Source organism: Pan troglodytes, chromosome 8, assembly GCF_028858775.2.
Source record: "Pan troglodytes isolate AG18354 chromosome 8, NHGRI_mPanTro3-v2.0_pri, whole genome shotgun sequence".
NCBI lineage: Eukaryota > Metazoa > Chordata > Mammalia > Primates > Hominidae > Pan > Pan troglodytes.
Window position 1 is genome coordinate 111,661,091 of NC_072406.2, and position 24,842 is coordinate 111,685,932.

Here is a 24,842-nt window from a genome sequence, read left to right on the forward strand (position 1 = left end):
CAGTGTCTGCTCTTCTTTTACTGATACTTATTAGAATGCCTCACCAGCGGAGATGGTGAGCTTGCTTGGCAGGCTGCAACCAGGATAGAGAAGCCAGGTTTTGTTCTGGCCGCAGTTTTAGTTTGTGGCTTGGCTTTACAATGTGTAAAACAGCATTAGCAATCCTTGGGGCTAGACACGATGGCTCACATCTATAATCTCAGCACTTTGAGAGGCTGAGGTGGGAGGATCACTTGAGGTCAGGTATTTGAGAGCAGCCTGGGCAACACAGTGAGACACTGTCTTTACTAAAAATAATAAAAAAACACTAGCTGGGTGCAGTGGTGCGTACCTATGGTCCCAGCTACTAGGCAGGCTGAGGCAGGAGGATTGATTGAGCCCAGGAGGTCGAGGCTGCAGGGAGCTATGGTCTCACCACTGCACTCCAGCCCAGGCGGCAGGGTGAGATTGTCTCAAAAACAAAACAGGCTAGACACGGTGGCTCATACCTGTAATTTCAGCACTTTGGGAGGCCAAGGTGGAAGGATCATTTGAGGTCAGGAGTTCAAGACCAGCCTGACCAACATGGTGAAACCCCATCTCTACTAAAAATACACACACACACACAAATTAGCCAGGCATGGTGGCACAGGCCTGTAGTCCCAGCTACTTGGGAGGCTGAGGCAGGAGAATCGCTTGAACCCGGGAGGCGGAGGTTGCAGTGAGCTGAGATCGCACGACTGCAGTCCGCCTGGGTGACCCAGAGAAACTGTCTCAAAACAAAAGCAAAAACGAAACAAAAACAAAAAACAACCCTTGGGTGTGCTTGCTGGGAAGTAAAGCAAAGTCAACCCTGTGGAGGCAGCAGGGAGATTTCTTACTATGTGTCAGGCTGTGTGTGTGTGTGTGTGTGTGTGTGTGTGTGTGTGTTGCTTTGTAGACATTCTCTTTAATCCTCAGAATAGCTATGTGAAGATTCCTTATTTACACATGAAGAAACTGAGGCTCAGAGAGATTAAGTCACTCTCCCCAAGGGCCACAGCAAGTAAACAGTAGCAATAACCTCAATAGGACTTTTCACCCAGTGCCACTAAGAACATTTCTGTTTTCTACCTCTCTCCTCTGGGTAAACTGACTAGTGCAGATTTTGAAATTCTGGATGAAATTAGACGCCCTATGCTACACCTCCTTTTGTATGGACCTAGGCTGACCATTGACCACCTATGTGTTGGAAATTAAGCAAAGCGTTTGTTATGTTAAAATACCAGTGAAATTCACTTTGTGTGATACAATGAGTTCTTGGAAAGTTGTATGCAAAGGGCTTTTTGCCATGGGTAGGGAGAAAAATTGAGTACATTTAAACTTATCACTGGAGTTTGTTCTTTAAAAATATCCCAAGCTGAATTATTTTTTAAAGGGAAGGATTCCTTTGAAATATGAATAATAACCCAGAATTTCTTTTTTAAGTTGAGGGTTACAAGTAATTTTTAAAAAGTGAGGAACAACTCAAAATTATATGCAAGATTCATCAATATTTCATACCTATTTCCTGGTTCATTGAGAAGGGTTATCTTGAAAGTTTCACTGGGGCCATCTTGAGAGTGAATTATCTGGGAGGTACGCAGATTTGTTCTCAATCCAGATAATGAGTAACTAGAAACCCATTGCCCCCATGGCTACTGGTGGATTCAGGCTCAGTATGGCTATATTTTACAGTCCTTGATCACTTGGTGAACCTCTCACAGAGGGAACTCAAGAGTCAAAGGATTATTATATTACATCACCTTTTGGGCCCCTTCCAGCCTTGAGAGTCTTTAAACTAAATTTGTTACATGCCTGTAGATTCAGCTGTACATTTCACCTAAGAATCACCAAAGTCTAACTCTTCCGATGCCCAGTTCTGCCTGCAGCATCCTAAGCAAGGCACTGTCCCATATCTCCTGGACACTACCCATAGGAGAACCACTCACCCCTCTACTCAATAAGTGTGAAAAAATTCTGTCTTATGTTCACATGGAATCTGCCTTCCTGCAACTTCCATCACTGGCAACTCCTGTTTTCACAGATGTCTACTTCTGCATGTCAACTCTTCACATATTTAAAAGTCAGCCATTGAATGCTGTGTAGACCCTCTCTTCTCCCAGTAAAATAACCTCGGTTTCTTTGACTATCCTCAGCCTCCTGGCCATTCCTCAGTAGATGTTCTCTAGCTCCCCTGTTTCTTCTGTGCCTGGGCTGTTCTGCTGTGTTCCTCAAGGGAGGGCCCCCCTTCCTAAGCCTTTAAACACATCTATCCATTCTCCCCCACTCTTCTGAGAAGGAAGGGGCCAGCTGGGAGGCTCTCCTCAAATTAAGTTTTTATTCCTTAGTCTTCAGAGGAATAAGTACCATTCTTCTCTCTACAAGTAATGCTTCTTTTTAAAGTCTAGATAAAAGCTTCTTTCCTATTTCTAGAAATAATGCTTCTGAGGCCAGGCATGGTGGCTCACACCTGTAATACCAACACTTTGGGAGGCTGAGGTGGGAGGATTGCTTGAGCCCAGGAGTTTGAGACCAGCCTGGGCAACATGGCCAAACCCTGTCTCTACAAAAAATACAAAAATTAGCCAGGCATGATGGTGCACACCAGTAGTCCCAGATACTAGGCAGACTGACGTGGGAGGATCACCTGAGCCTGGGGAGGTTGAGGCTGCAGTGAGCTGAGATGGTGCCACTGGATGACAGAGTGAGATCCTGTCTCGAGGAGGAAGAGGAGGGGGAGCAGTGGGAGGAGGGGGAGGCGGAAGGGGGAGGAAGAGAAGAAGAAAAGAAAAGAAAAGAAAAAGAAATAATTCTTCTAAATTTTGAGTTCTGAGGTCCTACCACCCTGCAATGTAATATTCTCTACCTTCCTTTCTCTCTCAAACATGTAGCCATCTCTCCATATTACCTTCTCTTAATACTGGTGCCTCTTTCTTAAATATCTTTCCTCCCTTTTTCTGTCAGTTTCTGCCTATTTTTTCACCAGCTCCTTCCCTCTCCCCCAGCCTAACTGATGTTTGCTTTCTAGGTGGTGGACACTGATGCCTGGTTGGAAGTTGCCTTTGTGGTCCTCTGGCTCAGTTCTTCCCAGACACCTGTGCCCACTTTCCAGCACTCCTGAGGAGTCATTCTTCTCAAAGAGTCACTCTCTGAGGTCAGCATTGGTCCAGTGGCTTCTCTTCAGGGTTGTCCTTTATTACTTCTCTTTAACATTTGGCATAATGACTTTTTTCCTGGAAAGTCTTCTCATAGTTTTGACACCACGTACTTGCCTGATTTCCTTGCACAAAGTATAGCTCCTCAGTCTTCCTTCTCCATCCCCACTTAAGGGAACCTTCCAAGGCTCAGTGGCTTTTCAACACTCTTTAGATCCTAAAGCTGGTCATTGTACAGTGTCAACTATCACTTTTATACTACGGGCCCCTGAATCTACAGCTTTGGCCTTGGTTTCCCTCTAATGTCATATTTCCAAATGCCTAGAGGATAATTCTACTTGTGCACCCCACTGTCATCTCAAGTTCATCACCACTCTCCAAAGGTACTCACATCTCAGCTTCGGCCAATGGCGTGACCTGTCCTTGTTTTCTTCCCTTTGTTTGTTTGTTGAACCAATCAGTCAACAAATGATTTCCCCAAGAGTCTCTCTTCACTTAAAGCAGAAGGAAAGGGAGGACTAACGTTACTGAGCACCTAATGCTTTTCAGGTACTGGGCTTTCACCCTGACCCATTTCATACTAGAAACATTCTGAAAAGTAAGTGCCATTTTTCTCATGTTATGGATTAAGAAATCAAACTTTGAGAATGTTGAGACTTGTTCAATGACATCCAGCTCTAGAGTGACAGAATCAAGTTCAAATCAAGGTCTATCTGATTTTAAAGCCTAAGCACTTTACTGTAATAACCTCCTAACTTGCCCCCTTGGTGTGAGTATATAGTTGATAAACCCAGTCCTCATGCAGGCACTGATTTATTTTCCCCAGTGACTCTTACTCAAAGGTACCTATATTTTTTTCAACCACACTATGGCTCCTCGCTGTGCATAGGATCAAATATACACTCAGGCCACTAATGAACTCCTATTACTTTGCCTAGTCAACCAAATTTCCCACTTTTTTTTTATGATCTACACAATCTCCTTACCATCCTGCTCCCGCTACCCCTTTATTAACTATGCTCATTCCTGGGGAAACATCTCAGTTCTTCCAAAACTCCTCCGAACTTCAAGTCAAGTGCCTCTTAATGATGAAGTCTTTTCCAGCCAGCACAGCCCACAGTGATTGCACATTCTCTGAAGGTAGATGAAATAGTGACCGAATGCAGTGGCTCATATCTGTAATCCCAGCAGTTTGGGAGGCTGAGGCGGTGGATGGCTTGAGTACAGGAGTTCAAGACCAGCCTGGGCAGCATGGCAAAACCCCATCTCTACAAAAAAATACAAAAATTAGCCAGGCATGGTGGCATGCACCTGTAGTCCCAGCTACTCAGGAAGCTGAGTTGGTAGCATCACCTAAGCCTGGGAGGTTAAAGCTGCAGTGAGTTATGATTGTGCCACTGCACTCCAGCCTGGGCAACAGAGTGAGACTCCATCTCTTAAAAAAAAAAAAAAAGTAGTCTTGTTTGTGGTCTCATTATTTCCATTCTCCATTAGAAAATAAGCTCCTTGAGGGCAAGGATCGTGTTTTTTGCTTCCTTTGTATTACCCACAGAGATGGATATAAATGAAATAATTTAGGGAAAAAAGATTAGAAAAGTATAAAATGCAATATAAATGAAGTATATTTTTCTTAATATTGCTAATGTTGTAAACATTGGGAGAATTTATTGTCTGGTTGGAATTGTGTACAAGTTCAGCAAACAACAGTAACTTGAGGGATTTGATAAATAAAACAGGCCCAGAGTTCTTCTTCCTCCTTCTATTTAATCCTTAACAGCACTGTCTTGCCTACTCAGACTGAATGTGTTAGAGAGGCACCTACATTGTCCACTAGATGACTGGCTAGTTAAGGACATGGAAGGCCCAAATAATAGTTGCTCCATTTTACAGATGAGAGAAAACTGAGGGGTTCAGAGAGGTTAAGCAACCTGTACAAGGTCACGCAGCTAGTATCAGAGCTGGAGATAAAGCTGATCTGTTTGCCTTCTCCAGAAAACTCTTTGAGACACATTGACCAATTGTTGGCCGCTTCAAGTGGATGTCCATTTCCTCCTCAATAGCTGCTCTTGGTGATGTCTCTGCTAAGAACTGCACCCATACTTTGGCTCTATCAATGATCCTGTTAGTTTAGCATCTCCTGAGTGGTGAGAAGCAGTCAAGTGCCCTGCCTCTGCCCTCTAGTGATGACCATGGGATGCACAACTCCTCCTGGCACTGTCTCTGAGGGACCTGTCAGTACCTTCTGATGTTGCCAGGGACCGGAGGCCACACAGACTAAGGCTACAGAAAGGTACAAGTCTCCTAGGCTTCCTTCCTGGGCTGTTCCTTGAGGGAAGTCTTGGGTTCTCTGGGCCCCCCACTCCTGCTGGTCCTTTAAGGAAGACCCACACATTCCTGACAATGACCAAAATCGGATAAGAGAGGGACTTGGTGATAGCCCCAAATTCCTTTTCAAGGAGTCAGCGAAAGCATCTGACTCAGAGTCCAGAGAACGGATGTCTGTTCTTAGCTTCCATGGCCCTTTGTTCATTGATACACACCTATGCCTGGTATTGTCATGAGTTCCAAAATGTACTTATTTTATGTGACCTTGAGCCAGTCTCTTAATCTCTCAGAGCAGTAGCATCCTAATCTGAAAAGGGAATGAAAATCTTCTTGCCTCGCCTACCTCTAGGGATGTGATGAGGATCAAGCCCGAGAGCCAGTGTAAAATGGGGTGAGGTTGAAGGTAGCTCTCCTTCCTCTTCCAACGTCGACTCGGGGCACTAGAGCCTACGTGCAGACCAAGCCTCCAGGGCTGTCCACCATCTCAGTGTTCCTTCAGATAAATAAGCTCACCACTCTGATTGGATTGGCTTACTTAGGACCACCAGTGCCTTTGGGTCAATTAGAAAAAGACATCATTTCCTCTGAGTGGATATGGCTTTTGCCAGGTGCTCAGCTTGGTGGATGGAAATGGATTTCTCTTGGGGCAGGTGTTCTCATTCAGTGAATAACCACACAGCCAAACATCATGGTTTTGATGCCATCAGCTTCTGTTTATCCCTCTCTCTATTCCCTGAATAACCAAATGGATATGCTGATCACATTTAAAGGACACTAAATCATTACATTAGGAAAAAGTCAGCCATAAATAGGTGATGTGGCCTCTGGGGGAGGAAATTCCCAGCCCTGTGACTGGGGTTGCTTGATTTCCTCAGGCATGGGGCAAACAGTGCTCTTGTCACTGGCCCTAGAGCCTAGAGAAGAATTCCTCCCTTAGCTGACCGTCATCCTATACTGTGATTGTGGACAATGATGAATTTCAGACTTGCACTTTGCGGGCAAGTGAGAATAAATGACCCTCTGATGGAAAATGACAGTACTGTGGGTAGCAGGGCCTGGCAGGGCATTTTATTTTTATTTGTTTTAAGACAGGTTCTCACTCTGTTGTCTGGACTGGGGTGCAATGGCACGATCTTGGCTCACTGCTACCTACACCTCCTAGGCTTAAGCCATCCTCCCACCCTCAGTCTCCCGAGCAGCTGGGACTACAGGCATGTACCACCATGTCCAACTAATTTTTGTATCTTTTGTGAAGACAGGGTTTCACCGTGTTGCCCAGGCTGGTCTTGAAGTCCTGTGCTCAGGCAATTCTCCTGCCTCGGCCTCCCAAAGTGCTGGGACTACAGGCGTGAGCCACCATGCCCAACCTTGTCCGGGCATTTTAGACTCTGTTGTTTTCTGTCTACCTGATACTAATCTCTTTCTCTTTCCACTTGTCTCTGCTCCCCTATTTTCCTCTCCCTGTCTCTCCTCCCTCTCTTCGCTTCACCTCCTTTTCTTTCTATGTATCTGTATTCCTCTGAAATCCTCTGCTTGTCATTCCTCTCTCCTTTTCCATTCCCTCTTTCTTCCCTCCCTCTCCTTTTGTCCACTAACTGACTTTATTTTATTTATTTATTTTTTGAGATGGAGTCTTGCTCTGTCGCCCAGGCTGGAGTGAGTGGCACGATCTCAGCTCACTGCAACCTCTGCCTCCTGGGTTCAAGCGATTCTCCTGCCTCAGCCTTCCAAGTAGCTGGGATTACAGGCGTGCACCACCACACCGGGCTAATTTTTGTATTTTTAGTAAAGACGGGGTTTTGCCATATTGGCAAGGCTGGTCACAAACTCCTGGCCTCAAGTGATCCACCCACCTTGGCCCCCCAAAGTGCTGGGATTACAGGCATGAGCTGCCACACCCAGCCTAATTTTAATTTTTTTTATTATGTGCAGCTCGCTGGTGCCACTCTCCTCCAACTCACTGACTTTATAATATGGAATTAAAGCAGTGGCACACATCTGTGATCCCAGCACTTTGAGAGGCCAAGGCGGGTGGATCACCTGAGGTCAGGAGTTCGAGACCAGCCTGACCAACATGGTGAAACCCCATCTCTACTAAATACAAAAAATTAGCCGGGCGTGGTGGCGTATGCCATTAATCCCATCTGCTCAGGAGGTTGAGGCAGGAGAATCGCTTGAACCTGGGAGGTGGAGGTTGCAGTGAGCCGAGATCTCGCCATTGCACTCCAGCCTGGGCAACAAGAGTGAAACTCCGTCCCAAAAAATAATAAAAATGGAATGAAAGAATATTCAATAGCTTTATACATTCTATTATTTATATTTTAAAATTAGACAACTTGAACCAGTCATGCTTCTCCAATAAAAATAGCAGCATATTAACTGGCTCTTCTATTTGTATATAAACTATAAGTGCTCTTTTCTGTGCATCAGTGATTTTTGTAAGGAAATCTCCCCCACCATGGTTTGTACAATAAACCGTGGTGCATGCCTATAGAAAGGAAGGAAGCCCGCAGGGAGGCCCTCGTCTGGTGAGCATCAATCCTCTTCAGGATACCAGCAGCAAGGAAGATTTCAGATCACAGAATGTGGAAGGAAATTTTCAAGGCTCTTTGCTTTGTTTCCAGGCTCTCCCTGCACCTTACCCACCCCCTGCAGGTCTAGAGAAGTTACATGATTTCTCCAAAGTCACACAGCCAGTTCATGGCAAAACCTCCAGCAGAACCTATTTGTCGAACACAACAAATATATGACAAGGGATATGTAATATCCTCTTCTGTAGGAGCTACAAGAATTCACACAGCTTAATAAGACCCAGTCACCTCTTAAATGAAATTTACTGCCTCCAGGGAGAAGATAGATTATTGAACCAACACTCATTTACCAGGTTGACAAAATCAAATTCAACCCAAAAGTCTACAGATTACGTGTCAAATTACATTCGCACACAATAGGTCATGCTAATGGAGGGTCAGGGATTTGGGCCATCCACACAGATGATGATCTGTTTTCCCTTCAGCACTTGGCACATACCCAGGGCCTCGCTCACTGACATGTTAGACAACAGCTCACCACAAACAGCTGCTCCTGTTGCTAGCAGCTTTTAGCCTTCTCTAAGTACCTTCTCCTGCAATAAGCCACATGACTCCTCTTCCCGGGGAGGCTGTGATCTGCAGTTAGTAGGCAGTCTTGCCGACTGACTTTGAGTTTCTGAAGTCCTAAATTCCCAGAGCATTTTGGTCTTTCTTCCTGCCTTTTTTTTTTCTTTTTTAGTGGCACCCATCACTTTCTGTTCAGTTCAAAAAATATTCATGGGTATTTACTACAGCCAAGCATTGTGCTGAGCACTAGGAATAAGCCAGGCTCCCCACCCTCCAGTGAGTTAAGTGTCATGGTGGGGTGGGGGCGACGACAGACTCGGGAAGAACATCTCCCTCCCTCTGCGATGGGAGGTGAAAACCTGGGGGCTGCACAGGGTATTATTGGCCCAATAGGAGGAGTCAGGACAGACTTCAGGGAGATGACACTTGAGTCAAGCCTTGAGGCATAAATAGCAAGGCATTTGCCAGGCAGAATGAAGGAAAGTAAAACTAGTTCTGTAAAAGGGGAGGTAGGAAATTAGAGGAGGGGGGTTGGAGGGGGAAGTAGGGGCCAGTTGTCCTCACTTGCTACATCACTACCAAGCTTCCCCACATGGACACCATCTCTCTATGTTGAGGAGAAACAGGCAGAAATGTGTAGGTTTTGTTTTGACTCTAACAACAATTTCCTTTGGCTTTAAAACTTATGTTGGACAGAAACACAACCACTGTATGATCTCACTTATATGTGAAATCTTAAAAAGTTGAACTCAGAAGCTGAGAGTACAACAGTGGTTACCGGGAATGGGGATGGGAGGAGAGGTGGCAGACAAAGTTACAAAATTTCAGTTAAACAAGAGGAATAAATTCAAGAGACCTGTTGTACAACATGATGATGACAGTTATTAACAATGTATTGTATACTTAAAAATTGCTAAGAGGGTGGATTTTAAGTGTTTTCACTACAAATAAATGATAAATATGGGAGGTAATAGATTGTTAATTAGCTTGATTCAGCTATTGCACATTGTGTACACATGAAAATATCATGTTGTACAACATAAATACACACTATTTTTATTTGCCAATTAAAAATAATTTTAAAAAATTTATGTTGGAATGATAAGAGAAATCATGCAGAGGAGAGGGGCATATGAGAATTCTTGGCTGAGTGCAGTGGCTGACGTCTGTGATCCCAGCATTTGGGAAGCTGATGTGGGTGTATTGCTTGAGTCCAGGAGTTCGAGGCCAGCCTGGGCATCCTAGTGGGACCCCCATCTCTACAAAAATGAAAAAATTAGCCAGATATGGTGGCACACCCCTGTAGTCCCAGCTACTCAAGAGGCTGAGGGGGGAGGATCACTTGAGCCTGGGAGGGTGAGGCTGCAGTGAGCTGTGACTGTGCCATGGCATTCCAGCCTAGGTGACAGAGCTGAGACCCTTTCTCAAAAATAAAAATAAAAATGTAAGATTTAAAAAAGAGAATTCTCATACTTTCTGCTTAATTTTTGGTGAATCTAAAAATATTCCCCAAAATAAAGTCTATTAATTTAAAAAAAACCCTTATGTTGGGTTAATTTATTTATTTTGGGGGACAGCCGAAGTTATCTCAGTTGTCATAGAAAACATGGAAATCCACGGAGGTTGTGATCAGGTGTCTCCCTTCCCTTCCCACTCCTATTTCTCCCTCATCTCCCCCACCTCAGTGAAGGGCCCCACCATCATCTCTTAGCACAGGTTAGAAACCTGGGCATCTTCCTCAGTCCTTCCATCCTCCTCACCTTAGCCCATCGCAGAGTTCTGTAGATCGAACTTTATGCTCTTGCTGAAGTCCATCTCCTCTTTCTCTCCTCCAGAAAGAGCCACCCTCATCTTTTCCCCAGCCCAGCCCCTTCAGTAGGCTCTTTTTTTTTTTTTTTTTTTTTTTTTTTTGATATGGAGTCTCACTCTGTTGCCCAGTGCAGTGGTGTGATCTTGGCTCACCACAACCTCCACCTCCTGGGTTCAAGTGATTCTCCTGCCTCAGCCTTTCAAGTAGCTGGGACTACAGGCACGCACCACCATGCCCCGCTAATTTTTGTATTTTTAGTAGAGACGGGGTTTCACTACCAGGCTGGTCTCAGACTCCTGACCTCGTGATCCACCTGCCTCAGCCTCCCGAAGTACTGGGATTACAGGCGTGAGTCACCATGCCTGGCTATGGGCTCTTAACTGGACAGCCTCTGGTGTTCGTTTGCCAGGGCTGCTGTAACAGAGTGCCACCGTCTGGGTGGCTTGAACAACAGAAATCGACTTTCTCACAAATCTGGAGACTAGATGTCGAAGGTGAAAATGTCAGCAGGGTTGGTTTCTTCCGACACCTCTCTCCTTCCTTTGTAGATGGCGGTCTTCTTCTCCCTGTCTTCACGTGGTCTTCCCTGTGTGTGTGTCTGTGTCCCGATCCCCTCTTCTTATGAGGACACCAGTCCTATTGAGTCAGGACTCACCCTAATGACCTCGCTTTGACTTAATTGCCACTTTAAAGACTCTGTCTCCTAATACAGTCACATTTTGAGGTATTGGGCATTTGGACTTTAACACATGAATTTTGGGGGACTCAATTCACCACATAATGTGACTTCTCTTGTGTCCCTCTGAGCCAATCTTCAGGCAGTCACCAAAGTGATGTGCTAAGAATGTAAGTCAGATTGCATGACTTACCTGCTTAAAAGCCTTCAGTGACTTTCCTGTGTCCTTACAATGCAATCCAGATGCTTCCTCGTGGCCTACAAGGCACGGTCCAACCCTGTCTCTCTCCACCCCACACTCTCCGTGCCTCCCGGCGGCTCATCACTGTGCAGCCACACGACTGCCTTCTGCTTCTCAAATGCATCAAGCTCCTTTGTGCTGTGCCCATTCTTCCTCCAGCCACCTCCTACTCCTTCTTCAGTTCTCATAGATGCCCCCTGAGTGTCTGGTCATAAGTAGGTGCCCACTATTATTCATCCTCCTCTCTTTCTCTCCTCTCTCTCTCTCTATGTCTCCTCTCTCTCCTCTCTCTCTCATAGCTATCTGTGATTCTGATACTCATGGTTATTCTTTATCCTAGCCCCCAGTTCCTTTACTTGGCAGCTTGTGTCACAACTTGATATTATGTTTCCTTGTTTACTTGTTTTGTTTCCCTCACTAGACTGAAAACTTCCTGAGGACAAAGACTATGTCGATTTCCTTCACTCCTGTATTCTGGATCCTGGCATAGTATACTTGATCCTAGGACACAGAATGTGCTCATCAAATACTTACTGAAAGAGAGACGGAATGAATAGGGAGCTTGGGCTTTATGTTGTGGGTGATGGGAAAGCTGCGGGCAGATTTCCACTGTGATTAGCTGTGCGCTTTAGAGAGATCACTCTGGCTGCAGTGGAGAGCGGGTGGGCTAAGAGGCTGATCCTGGATCAGGGAAACTCATGGGGAGCTATTGCAATAGTCCCAGCAAGAGACAAGGAAATACTAAACCAGGGTCATAGAAATGGGAAAGAAGGGGAGATAATATTTGGAGGATGTGATAGTTGATCAGATGTAAGAGGTGCAGGAGAGGGGAGACTCCAGGATGACCTCCTGATTCCTGGACTAGGTGAGAAGGTAAGTGACATGAGAGGATAAATGAATCTTCTTTCTAAGGGCAGGCTTTCTGCAGATGGGAGGCAGGCTTAGTGGCCACACTTGTTCTCATTTTTGTTCCTCACATAAAGTGAAATGACACATTTACAGAGAGATTCTCATTCTTTTTTCTTCACCTTCTTTTTGCCAAATATTCTACATCTTTGGGCAATTATCTTTCATGGAGACTGGAGATATGTGAAGGGGAGAGGAGGAGGAACAGATTGATTGTGTGTGTTGGGGGTAAATTTGGGGGAAACCTACCCTATCCTTTTCCTATAAGCCTCTCCTCAAAGGTAGGGTCTGTGTTGAAGTTCCCATTTAAAAATGCTTTGCACGTAGTAGGCCCTCAGTCATCCCATTTGGGAACAGTGCATGGCGGTCCTTCGTCACAAGCACAGTGTCAACCGTGGAAACCCTCACGCGTGTCCACGAGCCCAACACCCTGGGAATGTCGCCTCTCCTAATTCCCCTGTCACTCATCCTCCAGCCCTGCTCAGCCTGTTCCATTCTCGATGGCCCCTCACCCAGTGCTTGTTTTCAGCACTTGCAGAAACAAAGCAAGCCCTAAATACAACGGCCAACTGGCAAGTGATGAGTGATGAGCGATGAGCCTCCTGGCTCTAAAAGGCTGAAATGAGGGGGCCTTTCAGTGTTAAGTGCAGTAACCCTAGCCCTCAGCTTGCTGTAACTCTAGATGGGGGTGGTCTGGGACTGGGCATGGCCCAGGCAGCATGAACAGGCCTGGAGATCCTCAGCCGGACCGCAAGAAAAGAGAATACTTCTCTGCAGTCAATCGAAAGCATGAAATTAATGCCCAAATGGAGGTAAATTAGATGCACTGAAATGACACGAGAAGAAAAATGCATTCCTTACTAAGGGCAGGCTCTCTGCAGGAAATGGGAGGCAGGCTCGGTGACCACACTTAGTCTCCTTTTTGATGCTCACCTAAAGTGAGATATTGCTTTTACAGAGAGATTCTTATTCTTTTTTTTTTTTTCCTTGTTCCTCTGCCTAATATCTGACCACTTCGGACAAGTAACTTAACCTCTCTGAACCACAGTTTCCTCATCGATAAAGTGAGTCATACTCTGCACCTCAAAGGACTGTGGTGAGATGTAAATGAGCTGAAGGATTTAAAAAATTGCCTGGCTCATAGGAGGCTTTCTGTAATGTTAATGGACTCTGAATCTAGGTGTTTTGCTCTAAACTAAAAGCAAGTTTCTATTTCAGAAGTATGAAGCACTGGAGAAATGCAGTCAGCTCCCAGATGTCTGTGGTCTACAGTATAATAGCAAATATATGTTCACTTAAACTGTGCTCTAGAGGAGGTCAGCCCTTTAATCTGAGGTTGTACATAATACAGAAGTGATCAGCTAGCATTTAGTCAAACATTCACTTCTACTACATGGCCTTTTATTGTCTCCCATTAGCACCACAGCATTGTAATGAGCATAATAAATATGTTGGATGGGGATTCACTGGGGAAAAGATGTGTGTTAATAAGCCCAGTTAGAAATGAGTGCTCACCATTAAAAATCAATAATATCCAGACCGGGCACAGTGGCTCACACCTGTAATCCCAGCACTTTGGAAAGCCAAGGTGAGAGGATTGCTTGAGCCCAGGAGTTTGAGACCAGCCTGGGCAACATAGTGAGACCCTGTCTTTACAAAAATTTAAAAATTAGCTGGGCGTGGTGGTGTATACTTGTGGTCCCAGCTACTTGGGAGGCTGGAGTGGGAGAATCACATGAGCCCAGGAAGTCAAGGCTGCAGTGAGATGTGGTCTTGACACTGCACTACAGCCTGGGTGATAGAGCGAGGCCCTATCTCAAAAACAAACAGGCTTGGCGCGGTGGCTCATGCCTGTAATCCAGCACTTTTGGAGGCCGAGGCAGGCAGATCACGAGGTCAGGAGATCGAGACCATCCTGGCTAATACAGTGAAACCCTGTCTCTACTAAAAATACAAAAAGTTTGCCGGCCGTGGTGGCACGCACCAATAATCACAGCTACTTGGGAGGCTAAGGCAGGAGAATCGCTTGAACCTGGGAGGCAGAGGTTACAGTGAGCTGAGATTGCGCCACTGTACTCCAGCCTGGGCGACACAGCGAGACTCCATCAAAAAAAAAAAGAAAGAAAGAAAGAAAGAAAAAGCCCCACGACTCAGTGGTATCCAAGATATGCAAGTTGGCTGGAATAGTTTGCAGTCACTCTCTGCCCTTTCATGATAAGAAAAAAGAATCTGCTGGGCCATATCCATTTCACCTTTCTGGGTGGTACCTGACGCTAGATTCTGAAATGTTCCCAAGTCCAGCCATGAGGCCAAGGGAGTCAAGTTGCCCAAAGCCTTAGGTTAACCTAATCCTGCCTCCAGATTATCGAGTCCCCCTCAAGCAGACCTTTCATGCAGGGCATGTTTAGAGCACCCAGAAGGACAGAGCTGTAATCAGCTTTCAAAACAGATTATTTTTGTGTGAATTGGCTGATAAAAGTGTGTCTTTTATCTACAAAATGTGGCAGAATTTGACTCAAAACTTGTGTGATGTGAAGTTGTAGGAGGAGTAGATAGCTTTCAGCAACCCATAATGTTTGCCAGCTACCTGTATCTACCAAAAAACACCTAATAGTTTTGACATAATTAAATGTGTTTAGCTCAATTGGAAATAGCTACCATTAATATATGATAGGCTAAGTGCTTTATTTACATTATTTGGTTTAATCCTCAGAACAAATCTGTGAGGTAAGTCCTGTTATTATTTCTTTTTTTTTTTTTTTTTTTTTTTTGGTGGACTGAGGTGCCCAGGCTGGAGTGCAGTGGCAAAATCTCGGCTCACTGCAACCTCTGCTTCCCGAATTCAAGCAATTCTCTTGCCTCAGCCTCCCAAATAGATGGGACTACAGGTGCCTGCCACCACTCCCAGCTAATTTTTGTATTTTTAGTAGAAATTGGGTTTCACCATGTTGGCCAAGCTGGTCTCAAACTCCTGACCTCAAGTGATCTGCCTGCCTTGGCCTCCCAAAGTGCTGGATTACAGGCGTGAGCCACCACACCCAGCCTCCTTTTTTTTTTTTTTTAACCAGGGAAAAGGAGGCTCAGAAATCTTAAAGCATTACCCAGGATCACACAGCCTTTAAGCAGTGGGTCAGTATTTGAACCCAGGACTGGCAAAACCCCAGACCCTTTAGCTTAATCACTACCTACTACTGCCTGAGAGTATTTGAGGGTTTAAATTTGAGGCTGGGCACAGTGGCTAACACCTGTAATTCCAGCATTTTGGGAGGCTGAGGCAAGCAGATCACCTGAGGTCAGGAGTTCGAAACCAGTCTGGCCAACATGGCGAAACCCCGTCTCTGCTAATAATACAAAAATTAGCTGGACATGGTTGTGGGTGCGTGTAATCCCAGCTACTCAGGAGGCTGAGGCACAAGAATCGCTTAAACCTGGGAGGTGGAGGTTGCTGTGAGCCAAGATCGTGCCGCTGGACTCCGGCCTGGGTGACAGAGCAAGACTCCGTTTAAAATAGATAAATACATAAATAAATAAACATAAATTGGAATAATGTTTCCTCAGGGTTTGTCTATAGTCTAGCTCTGCTAACAGCTATGCCGGCTTCATCTGTAGGCTCATCTGCTAAGAAACAGCCATCTTCACACTGAGAGGATGCCCACGGAGACGTCTGTCTCATGGATTCTGCCAGCACCCTCTCTGGACTCTCCCTTCTCACCAGTTTCTTCTTGTTTCCTCCTTCATCCTTTATATTGTCTCTGAGGATCTCTGTGTTGGAACACCCAGTCCCCTGCCAGGAGACTACATCAATATACAAGGTCCCAGATGTGGTTCTGCGGCCTGGCTTGAGTGCAGCCCAGGTTGGGCACTCACACAGGGCGTGACCCACACCACATCTGGACCGCTCCAGTCCCTCAGGACTCTTTCTTCTTATTGACCAGACTGTGTTGTCTTGTCATTTCCTCCACGGGTCCTATTTCTGCCCACTGGAGTCACTCAGAAGCCCAGTCCCTCTGTCCCATGACAGCCCTCCAGCTGTGTTAGGATGGATTCATGTGTCCCTATTTGTGCTCCCTTAGGAAGGACCGAGGGTGTCTGAGGTCTTGAGATGTCACTTGGGCTCTCCCCAGTCCCTGCAGGTCTCCCCACTGGAGGCTTTGGAAGCTGAGACTCTGGCTTTGTAGGAATTTGTCCCATCCTCCAGGCAAACAAGTGTTTCTGACCAACTTTCCAAAGTCAAGGAGGAAGCTGGTGAAGCCTTCTCCCCTTTTATTATTATCTTTATTGAGGTGTAACTTAAATACAATTATTTATGAAGCTCTTTTTCTGTCTTTAAACATCTTTGAGATACAGTTCACATACCATAATCTTCACCCTTTTAAATTGTGTAAAATTCAGTGATTGCTAATATATTTATAGATTTGTACAATCATTACTACTGTGTAATTCCAGAATATTTTCTTTTTTAACTTTTTTTTTTTTTTTTTTAAGACAGGGTCTCACTCTGTCACCCAGGCTGAGTGCAGTGGCATGATCTCAGCTCACTACAACCTCTGCCTGCCATGCTCAGGTGATCCTCCCAACTCAGCATCCCAAGTAGCTGGGACCACAGGCATGCACCATCACACCCAGCTAATTTTTTGTAGAGATGAGGTTTTGCTCTTTTGACCAGGCTGATCTTGAACTCCTGAGCTCAAGCAATCTGCCCACTTTGGCTTCCCAAAATGTTGGGATTACAGGCATAAGCGTGCGCCTGGCCCAGAATATTTCCATCACTCCAAAAAGAAACCCCATATTCTTTAGCAGTTACTCCCCATTCACCCTTTCCTCAGCCTCCTGGCAACCATAAATCTACTTTTTCTTCTTCTTTTTTTTTTTTTTTTTTTGAGACAGGGTCTCACTTTGTCATCAAAGCTGGATTGCATTAGTGGACCAATCATGGCTCACCGCAGCCTTGAATTCCTGAGCCCAAGTGATCCTCTCACCTCAGCCTCCCGAGTAGCTGGGACAACAGATGTGCTCCACTATGCCTAGCTAATTGATTTATTTTCATTTTTGTACAGTCAGGGTCTCACTGTGTCCCCAGGCTGGTCTTGTACTCCTGGCCTCAAGGGATCCTCCCACCATAGCCTCCCAAAGTAGTGAGATTACTGGCGTGAGCCACCACGCCGGCCCCACAGTTATTTTCTAATATATATCTCTGCTTCCCGCTTGCCACAGCAGAGAACTCAAGTAAGGTGGTGTGGATTTTCTTTCCAAAAATCTTACTATTTCTTTTCCATTATGTCATTATGTGCTTACACATTGAGAGGAACTATGGTTTAAGAGCCCGTGGCCTTGGAAAAGTCACTTAATCTCTCTAAGCCACCGTTCCATCACCCATTAAATGAGAATAGTAATAATAACACCAACGATAATAAAACCTAACTGTCAGTGTTGTACGGAGGAACACAGTATGATATGTAAGCATTACAGAAGGGCAGCTCTCACTCTTCATGAGTGAAAGTACTGCCAACATCCAGATTACCACGAGAAATAGAGTTGATCGGAATATTTTCAAAATTCTCCGCATTCCAGCCAACTGTCATGAATTAGTAAGGGCTGAGCACTGACCCCTCCACCAGCCTATTCCCTCGCTTTTTCTGGGAATCCTTAATGACTTGAACATTGTAGAGAACAACCACTAGGGGGCACACTTTCATCACTGGAATGCCTAGGTACCATTTCCCCAGTTTCTTACCAGTACATTTTCCCACCAAACCTAAGTGTTAGGGAAGCTTGCAGGTGGAGGGAAACCCACGGTCATAGGCTCACAGTTCCACCCTTTTATGGACCTCCTCTTACTTGCCTCCTTCCCTTCTCTCTGTCTTAACTGGTATCAGTTCACCTCTCTTGTAGTAGCAGAGCTTCACTAAACTTAGCCAGCTATTTCCAGAAAGGAACATTTTTTTTTTCCTTTGTGCACTGTGCGGATAAATGTTGTTTGTTGTTTCAAAGTATTGACCAGGCTGCTGTGGAGAACTCTTTGGTTTGAAGGACCGTTTTCCTTGCTTTGACCCAACTCAGAGCGGCTCCCAAGATCAGAAACAGTCTCCTTGTTACACTTTCTCAATCTACCAACTTCTTAAATGGTAGATTTAAGACCATTGACTTTGGTGGTTTCAGACCAAAAGGTTGGTGGTTTAAGACCATTCCTTTTTTTAAAAAGCTTTTCATGTGGGGGTGTGGGATGTATGTCGAACTTTCTCAATCTTCTATGGATGATACTTGTAGCCAAATCCTTTGCTTTGCTTCTCAGACTGAGAAGGCTCCCCACTGCTTCTCTTCCTGCTGATAAGACCTCTAAAGAGCAACAATTCTCAAATTTTAGTATAAATAAGGATAATATGGGAGTTCACGTCAAAAGAGCAGATTCTGCCACTTCATACTCATCAGGATGGCTATTATATATTTTTAAAAAAACAGAAAATAACAAGTATTGGTGAGGATATAGAGAAATTGAACTCTTGTGCATTGCTGGTGGGAATGTAAAACAATGCAGCCACTGAGGAAAGCAGTATGGTGTTTCCTCAAACAATTAAACATATAATTACCATATGATCTAGCAATTCCATTTCTAGGTATATACCCAAAAGCACTGAAAGGAGGGACTCGAACAGATATTTGTATATCTGTGTTCATAGCAGCATTATTTACAATAGCCAAAAGGTAGAAGCAACTCAATGTCTACCAACAGCTGGATAGATAAGCAGAATCTGGTATATGCATACAATGGAATATTATTAAGCCTTAAAAAGGAATGGAATTCCAATACGTGCTACAACATGAATGAACCCTGAAAATATTATTCTAGGTGAAATCAGCCAGACTCAAAAGGACAAATATTGTATGATTCTACTTTTTTATTTTTAAATTTTTGTTTTTATTTATTTTTTTTAGAGATAAGATCTTGCTCTGTCATTCAGGCTGGAGTGTAGTGGCATGATTGTGGCTTACTGCAGCCTCTAACTCCTGGGCTCAAGCGATCCTCCTGCCTCAGCCTCCAAAGTAGCTAGGACTATAGGCACATGCCACCATGCCGAGATAATTTTTGGGGGGAGGTAGGAAAAGGGGGTCTTGCTATGTTGCCCAGATTGGTCTTAAACTCCTGGCCTCAAATAATCTTCCCACCTCAGCTCCCAAAATGTTGGGATTGCAGGCATAAGCCACTGTGCCAGGCCCATGGTTCTACTTTTTGAGGTACCTATGAATTTGAGGCAAATTCATAAAGAAGGAAAGCAGGATAATGATTCCCAAAGGCTGGGAGGCAGGGCAATGAGTAGTTATTGCTTAACAGTACAGAGTTTTAGTTTGGGAAGATGAAAACATTCTGGCAATAGATGGTGATAATGTCTTTGCCACAATGTGAATGTACTTAATGCCACTGAATTGCACCTAGGAAATAATTAAAATGGGAAATTTTTATGTTGTGTGTATTTTACCACAATATACAAAGCAAAAAAAAAAAAAAATCAAGTGTAGATTCCTGAGTCCTACACTACTGATTCCACAGGTTTGTGATAAGGCCCAGGAGTCTGCAGTTTTAAGTCCCTGGGGATTCTGATCCAGGTGGTCTTGGAGGAACATTAGCCTTCTGTGATGGGAGCTGTTTATATTTTCCACAGACTCTGCTTGGGGAGCATCTACCACGTGGGTTTTAAAGGACTGACTGCCACTTCCAGTGTGTGACAAGCCACTGAGCCTCTCTGCGCCTCTGATCCTTCATCTCTGAAGTAGGACTGACAGTGCTACCTACCTAGTGGGGTCTTTGTGAAGATTGAAGAAGTGATACATGTAAAGTGCTTTTTAAAAATATAGCAGGTGACTTGTGATTACTCCTTCCTTTAGTGATTAGGGTTATATACTCTCTGCTCCCTGAGACTTTATGCTTTAACAGTATAACCAGTAATCCATCTAGAATTATACCAATGGCAGTGTCTACTTTTTTTTTTTTTTTTGAGACAGGTCTTGCTCTCTCACCCAGGCTGGCATGCAGTGGCATGATCACAGTTCACTGTAGCCTCAACTTCCTAGGCTGAAGGGATCTCCCACCTCAGCCTCCCACGTAGCTGGGACTACAGGCACATGACACCATGCCAGCTAATGTTTTTATTTTTTTGTAGAGACAAGGTCTCACTGTGTTACTCAGGCTTGTCTCAAACTCCTGGGCTCAAGCAATCCTCCTGCCTTAGCCTCCCAAAATGGTGGGATTACAGGTGTGAGCCATCATGCCAGACCCCAATTTTTTTTTAAATGACTGCTTCCAGCCTGGGCAACATAGTGAGACCCCATCATTACAAAAAATTAAAAAATTAGCTGGTCACAGTGGCTCATGTCTGTAATCCCAGTGTATTAGTCCATTTTCATACTACTATAAAGAACTGCCCAAGACCGGGTAATTTATAAAGGAAAGAGGTTTAATTGACTTGCATTTCAGCATGGCTGGGGAGGCCTCAGGAACTTTACAATCATGGCAGAAGGCAAAGAGGAAGCAAGGCACCTTCTTTACAAGGCAGCAGGAAGAAGTGCTGAGTGAAGCAGGGGAAAGAGCCCCTTACAAAACCATCAGATCTCATGAGAACTCATTGTCACGAGAACAGCATGGGGAAAAACATCCCCATGATTCAATTACTTCCACCTGGTCTCTCCCTTGACACATGGGGATTATGGGGATTACAATTCAGGATGAGATTTTGGGTGGGGGGACAGCCGGACAATATCACAGCTACTTTGGACGCTGAGGCAGGAGGATCACTTGAGCCCAGGAATTTAAGGCTGCAGTGAGCCATGAACATGCCACCATACTCCAGCCTAGGTGACAGAGCAAGACCCTGTCTTTAAAAAAATCAATTAAAATGACTTCCTGTTAATATTCTCAATGGCTGGTAAGCAGATGGCATTGGTTAACTAATTTAATGAAGCAGGATTAGGAGTTAGAGGCATCTCTGCTTCTGCAGCTTCTGCAAAGGGTTCAGTGGTAAGGATCTTATCCCATGAGAAACAATGACATTCCTTAAGGTTTATGGGGGCAGCAGGTGCAGGGGGTAGTGAGGCATCTCATAGTGTTCTAATGGTTTTACTTTAAATTATCCATATGTTTTTTGTTTTTAAAAAAAACCTTCTGGAAGAATTCACACTATGTTAATAGAGGAGTAGGATTTGTAGCAGAAGGTGAAAGGGGACTTTCATTTTTCACCCTGTGTCTTTCTGGGCTGTTTGTTTATTTTACAATGTGAGGCCCTATATTACTTTTGTAACTTAGAAAAAAAGGTGTTTGTTTGTTTTTTCTAAATGTGACTGTTCCTGTCCATTCAGGACAGCACCAGTAGTATAAACACAAATACCCACTCAAATTAATATCCTCACATGATAATACAGATGATGCCACCTTAGAAATTAGCAGTGTACAAAGCATGCTCACAGCCATTATCTCACGTAATCCATGGCATGGTTTTGTGAAGCAGGAAGTGTTTTACACTTTTACAGCTGAGAAATGCACAAGAAATGTGCGTCACTGTTGTGTAAGCTATATCTTTCTTACCTCCTTATCCTTTGAGTGTTGACTTTGGTTCACTTTGCTGTGGTATTTTGAGCACTTATTTTAGTTATATAATAAAATATATTTGCAATCTATTCAGTTGAGGATAAGCATCGTTAGCTGCAACTGCCCAGATTGAAAAAACTATTTGAACTTGAGATGGGCAGACCAAGGCAACCTTGGCCAGCTAGGAAGGAGCTAGGGCTGCTGTGTGTGTTTGCCTCCCAAAGTTATCATAACAACGTTCCAAAAAGCAAAATATCTCATGCACATACGTTTTAATGGGAATGGGATTTTGTTTAGTCTAATTAGCCGGCAGGCAGAAACCACATAAAATTTTGTGGGTTTTTTTTTTCTTTTTTGAGACAGTCTCCCTCTGTTGCCCGGGCTGGAGTGCAGTGGCACAATCTCGGCTCACAGCAACCTCCGCTTCCCAGGTTTAAGCCGTTCTCGTGCCTCAGCCACCCAAATAGCTGGGATTACATGTGCACACTACCACACCTGGCTAATTTTTGTATTTTTTTTTTTTTTTTTTTTTTTTAGTAGAGATGGGGTTTCATCATGTTGCCCAGGCTGGTCTGGAACTCCTGACCTCAGGTGATCTGCCCACCTTGGCCTCCCAAAGTGCTGGGATTACAGGCTTGAGCCACTGCACCCAGTTACCACATAAGATTTTTATTGTGCAGAGCTTCCTTTCACAGAAACCTGAAATGACAGGTAGTTTTTGGAGAGTTATAAGTAGCTGTTGCAGTGTGGGCGGGGTACAACTCATCATTTGATATTCCTGCCAGCAAATGTGTGGCTTTTACTGATGAGGCAAATAGAGATGATTTTGCTTGCTTGCACTGCAATTGCAAATATTTACTTACTTATTTTTTAATTGTAGTCATTAATGGACACAAGAAAATGAAAATGTGGGCCAGGCGCGGTGGCTCACGCCTGTAATCCTAGCATTTTGGGAGGCTGAGGTGGGCGGATCACCTGAGGTCAGGAGTTCGAGACCAGCCTGGCCAACATGGTGAAACCCCATCTCTATTAAAATACAAAATTAGCCGGGCATGGTGGCAGGTGCCTGTAATCCCAGCTACTCAGGAGGCTGAGGCAGGAGAATCACTTGAACCCAGGAGGTAGAGGTTGCAGTAAGCCGAGATCGCACCACTGCACTCCAGCCTGGGGGACAAGAGCGAGACTCTGTCTCAAAAAAAAAAAAAAAGGAAAATGAAAATGTGTTTGAGCTCCAGAAGTGTCTCCTTTTAAATCAGGACAGCACCTGTAAACCAAGGGTCTCACCAGAACTGGCTAAATAATTTACAGGATCCAATGCAAGATGAAAGTGAAGGATGCCTTGTTCAAAAGTCATTAAGAATTTCAAGATGGCAACATCAAAGCATTAAGCCCAGAGCAGGGCCCTTTGCAAGTGTATAGGTTTCACATCCACTATGCCAATCCTGCGTCTTGCTTACATTTAAATTTTCTATTTATTTGTTTATCAATTGTTTGATTAGAGTAGGGCATTAACATATTACAAATTTTAAAAGATACAAACATAAGTCTCTAGCTCTCTTCCCTGTAGGTACTAGTTTGTGTATCTTTTTTCTTTTTTTTTGAGACAGGGAATTGCTCTATCACCCAGGCTGGAGTGCAAAGGCACAATCATAGCTCACTGTAGCTTCAACCTCCCAGACTCAAGTGATCCTCCCACCTCAGCCTCTAGAGCACCTTCCTTCAGGACACACACATACAAATGGTATCATACATTACACATTGTTTTGTATTTTGTTTTCTTAACAATATATCTTGGAGATAATTCCCTACCCCTGCAGACAGTGTCTCCTTATTCTTTCCCATGGCTGCATAATACTCCACTCTACTATACTCCACTCTACTGGTTATAGACATAACCAGTTCCTTTTGATGGATGTATAGATTGCTTCCAATTAGCAAAAATGCCGCAACAAAAGTTGTTGCAGATCATTTTTCTACATGCCTGAGTGTTTCTGTGGGAGTGTCAAGTCAAAGATTATAATTTGTTTTACATTGTGATAGATATTGTCAATTACTCTCTAAAGAAATCGTACCAATTTACACCCCCACCAATATAGAGTTATCAACTTTTTTTATCTTTGCCAATCTAATGGATGGGACACTGATCTATTGTAGTCTTAATTTTCTTTGTTTGTTTCTCTTTCTTTTCTTTTCTTTTTTCTTTTTTTAGATGGGTTCTCACTCTGTCACCCAGGGTGGAGTACAATGGCATGATCATGGCTCATTGCAGCCTTGATCTCCCAGGCTCAAGTGATCCTTTCGCCTCAGCCTCCCAAGTAGCTGGGACTACAGGTGCACACCACCATGCCCAGTTAGGTGTTTTACTTTTTGTAGAGACAAGGTCTCACTGTTGTCCAGGATGGTCCCAAAATCCTTAGGTCAAGCAATCCTCCCATCATGTCCTCCCAAAGTGCTGGGATTACAGGCACAAGGCACCACACCCAGCCTTATAGTCTTAATTTTCATTTCTTTTATTATCAGTGGAGCTGGACATCTTTTCAAATGGCTAAGAGTCAGCCTCTTCTGTGAATTGACTGTTCACAAAGACTGTTATTCCTTTGTTGTGTTGTTAGATTTTTTATTAGTCTTTTTCTTATGATTTGTGTAAATGCTTAATCTATTGAGGAAATTAGTTCTTGGTTTGGGAGTTTTGAAAATATTTCCCCCAGTTTGTTTTATCTTTTTTTTTTTTTTGAGATGGAGTCTCACTCTGACGTCCAGGCTGGAATGCAGTGGCACGATCTCTGCTCACTGCAACCTCTGCCTCCCGGGTTCAAGCAGTTATCTGCCTCAGCCTACCGAGTAGCTGGGATTACATGCACCTACCCCCACACCCAGCTAATTTTTGTATTTTTAGTAGAGATGGGGTTTCGACCATCTTGGCCAGGCTGGTCTTGAACTCGACCTCGTGATCCACCAGCCTTGGCCTCCCAAAGTGCTGGGATTACAGGCGTGAGCCACCGAGTCTGGCCTGTTTCGTCCTTTTAACTTTGTTGGTTTTGCCATGCAGATTAT